We start from the raw sequence: 15,661 nt of genomic DNA, 5'->3' as shown, positions 1-15,661 counted from the left end.
CAGTTTCACTTCCATTTCTTTTCTTTCACCTGCTTCTTGCCAGCAAATGGGTGATCTGCACTTCCTACCATACAACGCCTCATAAGGTGCCATCTTGATAGTGGCTTGATAACTATTGTTGTAGGCAAACTCAGCTAAGCATAGATACTTGCACCAACTTCCCTTGAAATCTAGTGTACAAGCTCTGAGCATATCTTCTAGAATCTGATTTACTCGCTCTGTTTGTCCATCAGTCTGAGGATGGAAGGCTGTGCTGAACTTGAGTTTGGTGCCTAGTGTATTCTGAACACACTCCCAAAAGTGTGAGGTGAAGCGTCCATCTCTATCAGAAACAATAGATTTAGGAACTCCGTGAGTCTGATCACCTCCTTAACATATAACTGTGCCAACTGCTCTATAGAGTGGGACACCTTAATGGTTAGAAAATGAGCAGACTTGGTCAATCTGTCCACTATCACCCATATCGCATCATATCCATTTGTGGTTCTTGGGAGACCTGTTTGAAGTCCATGGATATGTCTTCCCACTTCCATTCTGGTATAGGAAGAGGCTGTAGAACTCCTCCTGGTCTCTGGTGCTCTGCTTTGACTCTCTGACATGTTAGGCAGGTACTGACATATTTAGCTACATCTCTTTTGAGTCCAGACCACCAGAACCTCTGTTTCACGTCTTGATACATCTTGGTAGAACCAGGATGCATGGAGTAAGGTGTACTATAAGCTTCCTCTAAAATTTTCTTTCTTAGCTCTTCATCATTGGGGACACAAAGGTGGCTCCCCTGATAAAGAATTCCACTGTCTGATACTCGAAACTCCGAATTTTCTTCTTTCTGTATCCCTTGCTTGATCTTCCGGATGTCTGGATCTTCACATTGCTTTCTCTGTATATCCTCAAGCAAGGTAGACTCTAAGGTCAATGTAGAGAGTTTGCCCATAAATAATTTTCATACCAAAGTCTGACAACTCCTTCTGCAGTGGTAGGGCTAATGATGACAAAGACATCAGGGATGCACTGGATTTTCTGCTTAGTGCATCTGCCACTTTATTAGCTTTACCTGGGTGGTAGAGGATTTCACAGTCATAATCTTTGACCAACTCTAGCCACCTATGCTGTCTCATGTTTAAATCCTTCTGAGTGAAGAAGTACTTAAGACTCTGATGGTCTGTGAAGATTCTGCACTGAACGCCATACAAATAATGTCGCCAGAGTTTTAGTGCAAAGACCACAGCTGCCAGCTCAAGATCATGAGTGGGGTAGTTCTTTTCATAATCTTTAAGTTGCCTGGAAGCATAAGCTATAACTTTTCCTTCTTGCATGAGTACAGCTCCTAGATCCATCTTGGAAGCATCACTGTAGATGTCAAAACTCTTGTCACTTTCTGGAACTGTCAGGATGGGAGCACTGGTCAGTCTCTTCTTGAGCTCTTTGAAACTCTGCTCACACTTATCTGACCATTTAAACCTCTTGTTCTTCCTGGTGAGGGCTGTTAGTGGAGAGGCTATCCTAGAAAAGTCCTCCACGAATTTCCTGTAGTACCCAGCTAAACCAAGGAAGCTTCTGATCTCCCTGGCATTTTTGGGTCTACTCCAGTTGTTGGCCGCTTCTATTTTGGCTGGATCCACTTGGATGCCTTCTCTAGAAATAATGTGGCCTAGAAACGCCACCTGCTCTAACCAGAACTCGCACTTTGAAAACTTAGCATACAGTTGCTTTTGTTGAAGGGTCTGCAACACTATTCTCAAGTGCGTGTCATGCTCCTCTGGGGTTCTGGAATAGATTAGAATGTCGTCGATGAACACGATGACAAATTTGTCAAGGTATTCTCAGAACACTCTATTTATTAAGTCCATAAAGACCACTGATGCATTAGTCACACCAAAAGGCATGACTACAAACTCGTAGTGTCCGTATCTGGTCCTGAAAGTCGTTCTGGGTATATCACTTTCCTTCACTTTCAACTGATGGTACCCAGAGCGCAGGTCTATCTTGGAGAACACTGTTGCCCCTCTCAACTGATCAAATAAGTCGTTGATCCTGGGAAGGGGGTACTTGTTCTTGATTGTCACTTGATTCAGAGCTCTATAATCTATGCACATCCGCATAGATCCGTCCTTCTTCTTGACAAACAACACAGGAGCTCCCCATGGTGAATGACTAGGGCGGATGAATCCTTTGTCAAGCAGCTCATGAAGTTGTTCTTGTAACTCTTTCAGCTCTGCTAGAGAAATTTGGTACAAAGCTTTTGAAATTGGGCTGGCGTCAGGAACCAATTCAATTTCAAACTCCGCTTCTCTGTTGGGAGGTAGTCCAGGTAGCTCTTCTAGAAATACCTCTGGATACTCGTATACTACCCGAACATCCTCCTTCTTGAGTCCTTTCTGTTCTTCTGTATTCACAATGAATGTAAGAAAGCCAACACACCCTTTAGCTAACATCTGGTGAGCTGTCAGAAAATAGAGAAGCTTCTGGGTCTTCTTCCTTGGCACTCCTGTGAATTCAAAGGTTGGTTCACCCTCTCGACTAAAGATCACTTTCCTTCCAGTTCTGATTACTTGACTGGGGTCTCTGTTTCCCCACTGTCTTGTCTTCTATCTTGACGGGCTTGTGTTGCATTTATTGTGCCTTGATGTTGTTCAGATAGTGCTCACTAATGCCCTGCTGACCAGTTCTTCACCAATCTGTGATCAGTGAGTTTCACTACTCACATTATGTGTTATTTCTGGTCTCAGCATTCGGAGCATCAGTCTGACTCGTTCTTTTACTGTACTTACTAACTCTAGGTAAAGGCGAGCTAGCCTGTTGAATATTTTGACCGCTTCTTCTACTGGTAGGTCACCTTGTCTGAATTCTATAAGCTCTTCATAATGTTTATTGGTGATCCATTGACGGGAGAATTCTTCGTGAAACTCTTTCTCGAAGTCAGTCCAGCTCATCTGATTGACTACTCTCTTGCTCTTAACTCTCTCTCTCCCACCACATACGAGCATTTCCTGATAGGCAGAAAGAGGCACACTTGACCTTCTCGACTTCTGGCCAGTCAAGAAGCTCCATGGTGCACTCTAGTGTCTTGAACCAAGCCTGAGCATCCCAGGGCTTAGTCGTACCTAAGAAACTTTTTGGCTTCAACTTCAGCCACTGTATCAGGTATGCTTTTTGTCTTCTAGGTGTTGTGACGACTTCCAGGGCGGCTGGTGGAACTTCAGTCACCACTGGAGTCTCCACATTGATGTTTGGAGGAGTGGGAGGAACTGGCTGCTGATTGACCATCAAATTGGCAATCACTTGTTGCTGCTCTACTACTTGTCTCTGGAGTTGGGCAACAACTTCAGAGAGATTGGGCTCAGTTGATCTAAGCTCTTCATTCTCCTGATCTTTGTTCTCAGTACGAACAGTACGAGGACGTCCTTTTCTTGACATCTAATTATGCAAAGAAAAAGACTTGGTATATTCTCTATCCTTTCTAAACAAACTTAGGTATATGGATAAAAGAGAAACAAAACTTCTATCTTACTAAGCGCATATAAGCAAATACTCCATACTGCAAATAATAAAGAAAGCATAAAAGGAAAACTTAAATACTTTCTTACTTGAAGACGGCAAAGCTGGTGCTGATGTGTGATGCTGGAGAATGGGAACTGCTCTGATACCAACTGTAACGACCACCCTTCTTACAACTCTACTACTCTTTAAGGTGACCGTTACTTAACTATTAACTCTACTTAACCGGTGTGATCGAAATCACGAGGAATCCTTACCGAAAAATTTCAACAGAGTCTCCCCTGTACCGATGACCATGAACATCAATACATACACAGTATACACAGCCACAGGCGGCTGGAACATATATCAAACACCCACGCAGTTTAATAAGTGACAAAAACTATAATATCTACCTATTACATAGAAACTCATCACAGCATACAAACTAAAACACGAATAAACTCAATAGGAACATAGAATATATAAAATACAGTCTCAATGACTTCAACCATAGAGTACAACTCAATTACTTCTTATCCACTAAACACGAAAATGCAAAACTTCCCAGTTCTCTCCCACAGTCCACGCATCACACACCATTCGCACCACCTTGTCGCCTTCCTTGCTAAATCTTTTCCTTTCCTTTATCTGCAGTAAGAGGAAATGCAATCTATAAGCAAAATTTACTTAGTAAGCGCTATCTAACTCACAAAAACACCAATATGCATGTATACAGAAAGAACTAAAAACTATATGCTCTAAAAGAAAGTAAAGCATAAACATAACTGCTCATGTCAAACTAATAGCAAAGAAAAGCTAAGGAATCTACTCATGTAATTCTAATAGCTAATCATGCTACACAAGGATAAAACTGCATGCTAGTAGATAAATCTAATCATGCTCAATAAACTAATCAGGAAACAAATAAAACTAATACTGCATGCTAGAATTCAAAAGAACTAAACTTATTGATTCTAAGCATATGTGAAACTTGTTTCATTTGTTCCAAAACTTATACTTTATTACTTCAAAACAATAATAAAGTTCTTCTTGGTTAAAAAAACTTATACTTTAATACTTAAAAATAATAATCAACTTCTTTCTTGGGCCCAGGCTTAGTACCAATGCGCGCTCCCTAATAGAGACTGTGGTAGCTAGTCATCAGTCCTACGAGGGTAAAGACCTTGGTCTTACCAGGGCCAAGACCTTGAAATTGGTCACCTGGATTTATTTAACGACAACCTTGGAAGTCGGGTACTAGCCTTTCTTTAAAATAAAATACTTATTTTCTTTTTATGCTCTTATAATAAAATGTCTTGACATTTCTTTGAGCACTTGATGTGCTGCTAATCCCAATACTTAAATTTAGGGATTCTATCAAGACCTTGGTCTTTTCTCACTTATAACTACTCATTATAGCAAGGAAAATCTAAACTAAAGGCTATGTATATATATGTATATGCTATAATCTATTCTCGCCCATTTTAAAGCAAAAGGGAAAACAAAAATCAGCATACTACACATATAAAAATCTGCACATGTTCAGCTAAGGGTAAATGAATTCTGCACCCTAATACTTAATAAAAATGCACACTAAAATGCTGCATATTAAGCTAACACAATTCTGCATATTAAGCTACACGATTTTGCACTATAAACTCTAAAGAAACTAGAAACTGATTGTTTTAAAAGGAAGGCTACTCATGCACATCTAATAACATAAGGAACTAGAAATCTGCTCATGTTATTCTAATGGTAAAGAAACTAGAAATCTAAAATTCTGCATTTGCTTCATCTGTTGTGCACGCCTACTGCCACACGAGGAGAAACTAAACGTCTAATGCAAAGCAAATATGAAATGCTTAATACTTAGCTGTACATGTCTAATTAATTGCTAAAGATAAAAGACAAACATTAATTCTACATTCTCATCTTAAAGGTCGTTCCTGTCCAATGTCTAGCAAGAAAATTCTACTTGAATTGCTTAAGGAAGGAGAAATGCCCTATTCGTGTTTGACAAGGAAGACAAGAAAGTATCAGAAACTGAAATGTAAAGAAAAATAATTAGATATTCAAGGAATTCTAAGTTTCTGCACTACTACTAAAAAAAACTGCACTACTACAATTACCAAAGAAATAAACCTAAACGTAAGCTCCAAGTGGCCCGGTTCATGCCTGCAGAAATGCAAAAGGAATGGGGCTGTTCTACGCTCCAAATGGAGATGTTCATGCCCATCCGATAGTGAAGACAAACCAAACAGCAGCTCCAAATCAAATGATAAGGATGCATGCATTAAGTTAACAGAACTCAACCCTTTAATCCAATCTAACAAGGTAACAGCATGAAGAGAACTACAAGCTAACCAACAAGTCTATGCTTTCCCATGTTCAGCTAAACAGCCAAATTGCACAACAACCCTAAAGAAGCTACCCGTGCCCCTTTTCTTTGCATAAGCTTAAGTTAAACTCGCTGTAAATTTTATAGCAAGACCTATGTACACAATTTCACAGTTTAACCCTAATTGAAGCTCACGGCAGCAACATGACAGCAACCCTTATCAGTAACTCACACGGCAACTAAACAAAAAGGGAACCCAACTAGCACCTACTCTGCATAACATGATCCAAACACAAGGAAAAAAATAGTTTGCTACTGCCATTACTCCTCATATCCTATGCCACGACAACGAAACAAAAGAGAATTATGCAAAGCTTTGAAAATCAAAAGACACAAGAAAACATCAATCGAAATCCGAAACCACCCTTACCGCAGGTGAGTAAGCGACTTACCCTTCATGTTCTTGGACTCACAGCCGAAAGGGAAAAGGCTTCTAGGGTTTTCAGCAGTGAAGATCTCGGCGTCTCCTTCGGGTCCGCGTGCTCTCCACGATGAGAGGGTCACGGTTGAGTGAAGATCGGCCGGAAAAACCTTCGCGACCGCCTGAGGGAGGAAACCCTAGCTCCTTTGTGTTTCTGCCCGAGAGAAGAACGACGTCGCGTGTGAGGAGAAGAAAAACCCGATCGGGAGAAAATAAAACCTATTCCTCACTTAACTTTCCTTTTGTACCAAAGTTTATTTTCGGTTTCTAAAATACCGCTTAACTACTATTGGTTTCGGTTTTCTTCAAGAAAACAATCGCTTGTTCACTTGGTCAGCCGACTTTTAACGAGTAAAAGGTCTGGGCTTCGATTCCTCAGTCGCGCACTTTTATTTCAATCTATTTTAAACATTTCTAACTACTGCTTATATATATTTCATTCCACATATTTTCACAAAAAGGGCACGGACCAGTTGGCTGGCCGGATTCGGTTAAAGTTCGGTTCAGGTCCGAGGTCCACGGTTCGAATCTTGGCTTTGACAATTTTTTTGTCAAAACTTCCTTCGTTTAGTAAAAATACCAAACGACCTCCAAAAATTACATTAAAATACTCTAAAAATCTCTAGAATATTTTAAAAGCATTTCTAAATATTTTTAAGGACGTTTAGAACTCGAAATAGGGAAAGTTGGGTTGTTACACACATCACCATGGATTTTGTGGTGGGATTGTCTAAGACACGACGAGGCCATGACACGATTTGGGTAGTTGTTGACCGATTAACCAAATCTGCAAATTTCTTAGCAATCCAGAAAATTGATTCTCTAGATCGATTAGCAGAGCTGTAGTGTCGGGAGATCATCAGATTGCATGGTGTCCCTTCGAGCATTATATTGGATAGAGACTCATGGTTCACGTCCCGGTTCTGGCAGAATCTGCAGCAGGCCTTGGGCACATAGCTCTTATTCAACACAGCATTCCATCCGTAGACAGATGAGCAGTCAAAGCGGACCATTCAGACTTTGGAGGACTTGCTGAGGTCTTGCGTTATGGATTTCGGAGGCAGCTGGGAGGACCACTTGCCATTAGTAGAGTTCGCCTACAACAATAGCTATCATTCGGCTATCCAAATGACACTGTTTGAAGCATTGTATAGTAGATCTTGTCGAACACCCACCCTCTGGGAGGAGGTTGGGGAGACCCAGCTGCTAGGACCTCAGAGAGCTCAGAAGGAGGCAGAGTTGGTCCGTATTATCAGACGGAGGATGTCCTAAGCGTTGGACCGTCAGAAGAGTTATGCTAATCGGAGATGTAGACCCCTAGAATTCTCTACTGGCGACCATGTATTTTTGAGAGTCTAACCCGTGAAAGGGGTGAAGAGATTTGGTCTCCGAGGTAAATTAGGTCCTTGATACATTGAGCCTTTCCAGATCTTGGAGAGGATTGGAGCGGTACCTTACTGTCTAGCGCTACCTCCGGCTCTAGCAGGCATTCACGATGTATTTCATGTGTCCATGCTGAGAAGATATGTGTCTGACCGAGCACATGTGCTGTCAGATGTATCGGTTCCCATTTAGCCTGATGTTACCTATGAGGAGGTTCCGGTATGGATTCTGGACCACAGAGAGCGTCAGCTGCGGAACAAGACTATCTGACTGGTTAAAGTCGGATGACAGTATCATTCTAACGAGGAGGCTACTTGGGAGCTCGAGGATATGATTCGAGCTCGATACCTCCCATCTTTTTACTTGAGGTATGTGGGTTAAATTTTGTTCAGCATTTATTTAGTTGGTTATTGCTAGTATTTGCTGATGGTAATAACGAAAATTTAGGGACTAAATTTTTATTAGTGGGGGAGAATATAAAATACTGAACAAATAATAATTTAATAATAAGGTTATTTGATGAAATAATCTTATTAGAATTTTTAGGAATTTTTAGAAATTTTCTGAGAATTTTTCGGAACTCATATGACGAGTTTAAGGGGATCAATTATTGGGCCAAGGGAAAGCATGTTTAAGCTACCCTATTTAAACGAGGAAATGTTTAAATTTTTTTCTTATTTCCTCTCCCTAGTCATTGTTTACCCCACCGAAACTGTGCCCTAGCCATCCTCGCGCCGAGCCTTTCCCTTCGTCTCCTAACCCGACGTCGCCCTCCCTCATGTCGCTTCCCCCTCTCCACGGGTGCAAACCCTCAAGTTGAACCCTTTTCCTTCTGGCGCCTTCTCCCCTTCTCTGCACCAAGCTCTTCTCCTTTCCCGAATCCAAAAATTGTTGATCGTTCTCCCTTGAGTGACCGCCGCAGCCGACACCGGTCACCAGCCATCAGAGCCCACCCCATCTATCCCCATCGGAAGCCAAACACCAGCGTCTTTTTGGTCGGGCCCTAGATTTGGGTCCACAGTTGCCGACGCCCCTTTCCAACGCCTCCTTCCTCCCGATCCATGCGGATCACCGCCTGAGGAAAGAATATTCGGCCGGGACTGGTTCACCTATGAATCTTCTTTCTCCGTTGGATCTGAGTCACGTGAGCTCTCTTCGCCAACGCTGACCTAGGGTTTTTGGCGGCTAGATTTGAGATAGGTTTTCTTCTTAGATCTGGTTTTAGACGTTTGGGTGTTGTATTGATGAATTGGATAACCAAAACAGAGTTGGGCAGATCAGAGGTTGATGCTGTGGCTTGAGACTTCAGTGCCGCTATTCATTGGTCCTGGTTGCCGGGATTTGGTACTTGTCAAGAGCCATCAGTCGACACTTTTTGGGGTAAGACTGTTGAGTTAAGTAAGAATATGATTACATGGTTAAAGATAGGTTCATACTTGGGTGAGTTAGGTTGATTTATGTCATCGAGCTAACTTTACTTTGATCAACCGATGTGATTAAAGGAGTTAAACATTTATTCATGGATTAATTAATTATTGATCGTTAACGAGAGTTTTCCCTAAATAGTTTGGGTTGAAATTAGTTAAATGTTGTATATGTACTTAGTTAAATTATGCATGTTGTTACAGGATTTTGATTCGAGACGTGCGTCTTGACGTGGGATCTATTTCGGATACGATCTCCATTTTTGAGGTGGGTACTTTGACTTATATTTTTGGATATTGTCATTTTGATATGCTTAGTAGGTTATAACTTGCAATAATAGTTATGTGTATTTCTGTTTGGTATGTCACTACTTGATACCTGTAGCATACCTTATTTGTTGTTTGCTATACATCCATGCTTATACCCTCTTGATTATTGCCATGTGTATTATTTTCATAGAGGTAGTGACGCACCATGCCTTATGGTGTAAAGGACTAGTTATTTGTCATACCTGTCAGGTGTACCTAGATCATTTTATTGGATCTATTTACCTTTTGGTACATATTTTATGGATATGGAAATGGTCAGGATTTTCATGCTTAGTGTCATATACCATCTTGCATGAATGCATGCTGAGCGATTATCGACTCCATTATTGTTGAGCATATCGCTAGTTACATGATCTACCCACACAACCACTCATGGGTTAGTGGTACATTAGGCAGGGTGTGTGCAGTAGGTTGCTCTATCAAGGGCTCCGGTGGCCTGCTCATAGGTAGTGGTGACGCAGCATGGTAGCAGGATAGGGATCCCTCCTCTAGATTGTCTCAGGAGATGAGAGCATTGAACTCCCCCACTTATGATTTGGGGTAGGAAGATAGGTGTACTCCGACAACATCCTGTCCACTCAGTCACTAAGGAGTAGTGATGGCAGAGTGCACAGTTGTCATAGCTCTACCCACTCAGTCTCACCATCATGTGTGAGATGGTTGACTATCGTCAGGGGTGACCATGTCATTTGCATCATATGCATGTATTGCATTATTTCTTGTGATTGCTACATTTTGGATGCTGTATTTATTTGGGTTGTATATGATTGACATGCATACAGGAGACATGAGGTATCTGGTCTGACGACCCTTATGTCAAGATAGGAGGCCCTGGTGAATACAGTTATTCTTTGCTTGTTCAGTTTTTACATATCCTGTTATTGATCAAGAGACTGTACTACATGATTATTACTATTAGATATATTTTACTATGTATGTCAGTTTGATACCCGCTTAGTTGTTGAACTCACCCCGTTGCTTTATTTTTCTATTTCAGATTGAAGCTATCAAGAGGTTCCAGTCACTAGTCCCCCACTGGTGTCGAGATGGCTTTCTGGTTTCGGACTTTCGTTGTTTCCTTATTTTGTTATGTCTACATACTTATGATGTATAGTTCTTGTACTTATGGATTCTATGTCATGTTTCGGGTATGATGCCCATGTTTTCCGCTGTGAAGGTTTTCCATTGTGTTGTGTTTTTCCTCGTTGTAGTGGAGTAGTTTTTACCATTATAACTGCGTGGTTGTGTCAGCCGAAAGCTGAATTATATAAAATGCGTGGAATGCTTATCATATTTTATTGTATATGTTCCGGTCGTGTTGACCGTGGATTGAGGGGTCCTAAGGGCTTTGTAGATAAGTACCAGATTGTCACCTATACAGGGGAGATGCTGCCAGAATTTTCTCTAGCAGGGACTCCCCCGGGGCGTGACACCGACGGGTGAGAAGCACGTGCGCAACGATCTAAGGGACTAGAAGCCAGAGCGAAAACCTGCTCAAGGAGAAGACCGAAAAAAGGGTTCGGTTGAGCCATATTCCGGTTGGCTGAAATCACTTAGGCGATTGAAGCGGCAAAAGAGCATAACATGGCTGTAAGCGCTGCTAGAGGCGCCTTCAAAGAAAGTTGAAGGCACTTTTTATAGATGGAAGGCGCCTTCTATGAATAGTATGAAGGCGCCTTCCAGCCCTATGGAAGGCGCCTTCAATCAGATAGATTTTGCCGTTAGCAGTGGATAAACTTTTATCCACTAGCGCCTTGCTGGAGGCGCTTTCTAGCCCTACGGAAGGCATCTTCTAGCCTAGGATAAGATTTTCCAAAGTCTATAAAATGACTCCTAGACCTAGAAAATATAATACAACACTTGTAATTGAATCTTCTTGAGTTTTGTTCTATAATTGAGTGTGCAAATTGCAATCCACTTGGAACACAGCCGTGTGAAACCACATGGCCGTGCCACCCATCCAGAGTCAAAGAGGAACATGGCCATGTGAAACCACATGGCCATGTCACCTGACCAAAGGCGAAGAAGAACTTGGCCGTGTGGACGAGAAGTCGAGGCGGTGTCATGCCAAAATAGAGTCGTGTTGAATTTTAGGCAGATTATGACCAATCATAAAACGACAATAACTTTGTGCTTAGTTAGAGTTATAGGCTGACCTTTATACTGAAACGTAGCTAACTTCAAGATCTACAACTTTGATTCAGGTCCAACAGAGAGATAGCAGAGTCTACCCATGCTAAAAGGCACAGTCGTGCCTCTAAACCGCGGGTTCATCTGGACCTCCGGGCAGACTGCAAACCAAACTTTGAACCATTATAACTTTCGGCTCGTTTGGAGCTAAGACTCGATCCAAATATCAAATTGTAGATAATTTCAAGTGATACAACTCTGATTCAGGGTGAATCATGAGAAAATATGATTTAATGGGTGAAAAATCCGGTTTATCGGACCCCTGTAATCCTAATTTTCCTGGACAATTTGGAGGAGGTATAAAAGGGTCAAGAGTCTCATTCTTTGACTCATCTTGGGTTTGGAACTTCGTTCCTCTCCTTGGGGAAGAGTTCTCCCCATACGGGGGAACCCTAGAGCTTCATTCACCTCCATCCTTTGATAATCCGTCCATCTCCGGAGCAAGGAAGCATCCCCAAGACATCAGAAACATCGACAAACATATTTTCTTCCCCTTCTTCTTACATATAGGATTGTAAATATGCTTTATTTTATGTTTTAGAGTTGTTCTTTTTTTGCAATGGAGTAGATCTCCTTTCTAGGATTAGGAAGTATTTGTGATATGATGGAAATGTAAAACTATGTAGATTTACCATGTTTGTATTCAATGACTTGATTGATGCCTTGTTCATGTTTGATGAAATATGTGTGTGAAGCATATATATATCTTTTGCATGTTTTATTGAATGGTTGTATAGAATTATTAATCCTGTAGGGGAAATACCCTAGATCGTATGATCGAGGGATGCTAATGACAGACAGATCTTGTTAACGGATGTCTAGGGTATCACATTGAAAGGAGAAGCAAATCTCTACAAGAAAGTAAGGGATCGGGTATAATCACTATTTCTATTTATATATTATTGTGTGTTAGTGTGTTCTTGTGATGTATAACCAAGGAGCCCTAGTGACGGGGGTAACCCGTTAACAGACTTCATAGGAATCACTTCCATTTAGTAGCATAGGACATGAAGTAGGAGATTATGTCGGCTTGTCCACTACAGGGGAGAGTCGATAATGAATCTAACTTCTTACAAGATCATGAACATAGAGGATAGGAACTAGGTAATCTATGTAATATCGCCTAGCATCACAAGGAAACTGAAATCCTAAAATCACATTTCACCCCCTTTCTCACATCCTCTTAGCTCAACCCCTCTCAAGATCCACTCTCTAGCTCTCTCTCTCTCTTTATTCTCTCTCTCCCCTCGCAACCTCTACTCTCTTTTGTCAAAACCAACCTTTGTTAGTCTAGATAATTCATCGTGTGAAATCAACTAGTGCTTAATCAACAGTTCCTGTGGGTTTGATATCTTTGTATTACTGATGACGAAACCATGCACTTGTGGTTCATAACATAAAGGTGCAGGGCGATCATGCCTAAATGTAAAGTCTAGATCCATATACAACCCCAAAAAACTATAATATGCTCTTTTCATTGTCCAAAATTTGTAGTAGTTAGCACGAGAGCATGGGGATGTTGTTTAGATTAGCAAACATTGGCAGTACTACATAAACAAAAACAAAGAACATGACTCAATTTAACAAATAAGGCATATATTTTTTATAGTTGTGCAATAATAAAATACAACAAATAAATAGTGCTACTATATGGGAATTGATAGAGATGCTTAGGACAACATTACATCAAGTATTTGGATTAAATTGTAACTTACTATTGGTGCTCTTCAAACAACTCATAATTATCTTCATCCACCACATAACGCGCCTTCTTTTGGGCCAACACATTATGCATATGATACTTTATTTATGAACTTCCTTAATTAGCTTATGTTTTCAACTATCATTCACAATACATTTAATCGGCCACATAGCGCCTCTTTCTTTGGGCCAACACACTATGCACATGACTTAAAAGTTTAACATAATTTATGAGCTTCTTTAAACATACATCCAGCATAAGAATAACTTTCCTTTGGTCAATCACTCTTAGCATGAATATACATCCCTCTACGCTAATACTCTTAGCCTCCCAAATAGTTCTCATTTTGGTGATAGTATAAGTTCGACTAATCAGTAAGAGCAAAGAAGAATACAAGAAAATATGGTTGAAAACTAAGCTAAATTCATTATTAATCAATTGACACCCTTCTTAATTGATTAAGAATAGATGGGAATCGATTCACACGTGCGCTAATCGATCACCCAACATTGGCGATCGTTTAGGACACAACAATCAATCCCCTGATTGATTTCGAAGGTCACTGTTTGCAATTCATCCACTCTAATTGATTGGTGTAATCGATTGACGAATGTCAATCAATTCACCGATCAATTCAAAAACCCTCTATGGACAACTTAATGAATTGTAATTAATTGTCCAATCGATTAGTGAACACCAATTGATCAGTTGATCCATTCAGAAATTCTCTATGGGCATCCTCAAATTTTGTAATCGATTGGATCCTCATGGTAATCAATTGATGAACGTCAATCGATTACCCAGTCGATTTTGAAACTCTTTGTTTGCAAATCAGGTTCAAGTAAATGATTGGCTCAATCGATGAACACCAATCGATCAGCCTAATTGATTTAGAACCTTGTTGCAATCTGGCAACCCCAATCGATTGGCCCTCATGCTAATTGATTGGTAAACACCAATTGATTAATCCAATCAATTTAGGAACTTTCGTCGCAATCTGGCAATCCCAATCGATTGACCCTTATGCTAATCAATTGGTAAACACTAATTGGTTAGCCCAATCGATTTGAGAACCTTCGTCGCGATCTGGCAATCCTAATTAATTGGCCCTCATGCTAATCGTTTAGCCTAATCAATTTGGGAACCTTTGTCGCGATCTGACAATCCCAATCGATTGACCCTCATGCAAATCGATTGAATTTACCAATCAATTTGGGAACTCTCTGTTCGTGATTTTGGGCATCTTAATCGATTGAACCCGTATAGTAATCGATTAGTGAACACTAATTGATTACCAAATTAATTGGTAACTGAAAAACTTGATTTCTGATCATGATCTTTCAGCCTAAATAACCCTAAAATCGTGTTACTAATTGTGTTCTTCACGGATAATGAGAAAATCTTGATTCATAGGTTAAATCCTAACCTATCTATGCTACATTCAACAGATACATATCAATTTCGCTCATCCATATGGAATTAAATGCAAAAATTGATGTATATATGCAAAATCATTGAAAAATAATCCTTACGCCTTAAAAACTAACAATAAGTTAATGCTTAGCACTAATACCAATTGTTAGAATTATGATACATCAATAATGAACTAAAGAATGCATTTATAATAAGATCTAACTATCATCAATTTCTAAAGCAACATTACAAATCGAAACAATAGTTAGCGAAGGGTTAATCTGAATCTATCGCAAATGACTATTGCTTCTTACTTGTCGTCGGAGATCCTACAAACGAGAATGATCTTCTACAGGAGTGGGCGACGGTAATCCATATTCCTCTCAATGGGAAAGAGAGAAGATCAATGAAGAAGCTCAAACTTGTCCTAATCCATGAGCATATTCTCTTATATATTAAACTCATCCTACAGGGACCATCCACCTTAAAGCTCATCCATAATTAATAGTCCATTAATGTTAATGAATGTATATCCATTTAATCCAAACTCCCTTTATATGTAATAAAATATTAAATCATTTAATTAGAATTTAATTTCTTTAATGATAATTAGTTGTGTGTGTTCTTATGGAGATTAAACTTATCATGTGGATTCAATTCGATTTAGTCCACGTGCGGACTTAATCCTACACTAACAGTGATGTCTCACCAACCGTATCTCATTTACTCATAGTGGAAGCTTATTTCAAGGACAAGAATGGTATGAGACATCAAAGGGATTGGAAAATCTTGGCAAGGTGGATTTTAAGACGAGGAACAGGTGAGACTTTTAGAGAGTGGTGAAGATTTGGAAGTAGACTTTTGGGCATGTGAAAGCATGGTGGCATCACGGCATGGAGGCTTTGAGTAACATCATCAAG

The 15,661-nt window shown here is 40.3% G+C and overlaps 1 long non-coding RNA gene across 1 annotated transcript; it reads right to left on the bottom strand.

Annotated features, from left to right (window-relative positions):
* Positions 1 to 3,862: 3,862 nt before the first annotated feature.
* LOC121983095 lies at positions 3,863 to 15,216 on the bottom strand. Its single transcript, XR_006112382.1, has 2 exons — positions 15,056 to 15,216; positions 3,863 to 4,128 (listed from the first exon to the last, which is right to left on the bottom strand). It is a non-coding gene; the product is annotated as an uncharacterized LOC121983095 (long non-coding RNA).
* Positions 15,217 to 15,661: the final 445 nt, after the last annotated feature.

This window comes from Zingiber officinale, chromosome 5A (genome assembly GCF_018446385.1).
Source record: "Zingiber officinale cultivar Zhangliang chromosome 5A, Zo_v1.1, whole genome shotgun sequence".
NCBI lineage: Eukaryota > Viridiplantae > Streptophyta > Magnoliopsida > Zingiberales > Zingiberaceae > Zingiber > Zingiber officinale.
The sequence above is the reverse complement of the archived record's forward strand: the minus strand, read 5'-3'. Positions and strand labels throughout refer to the sequence as shown.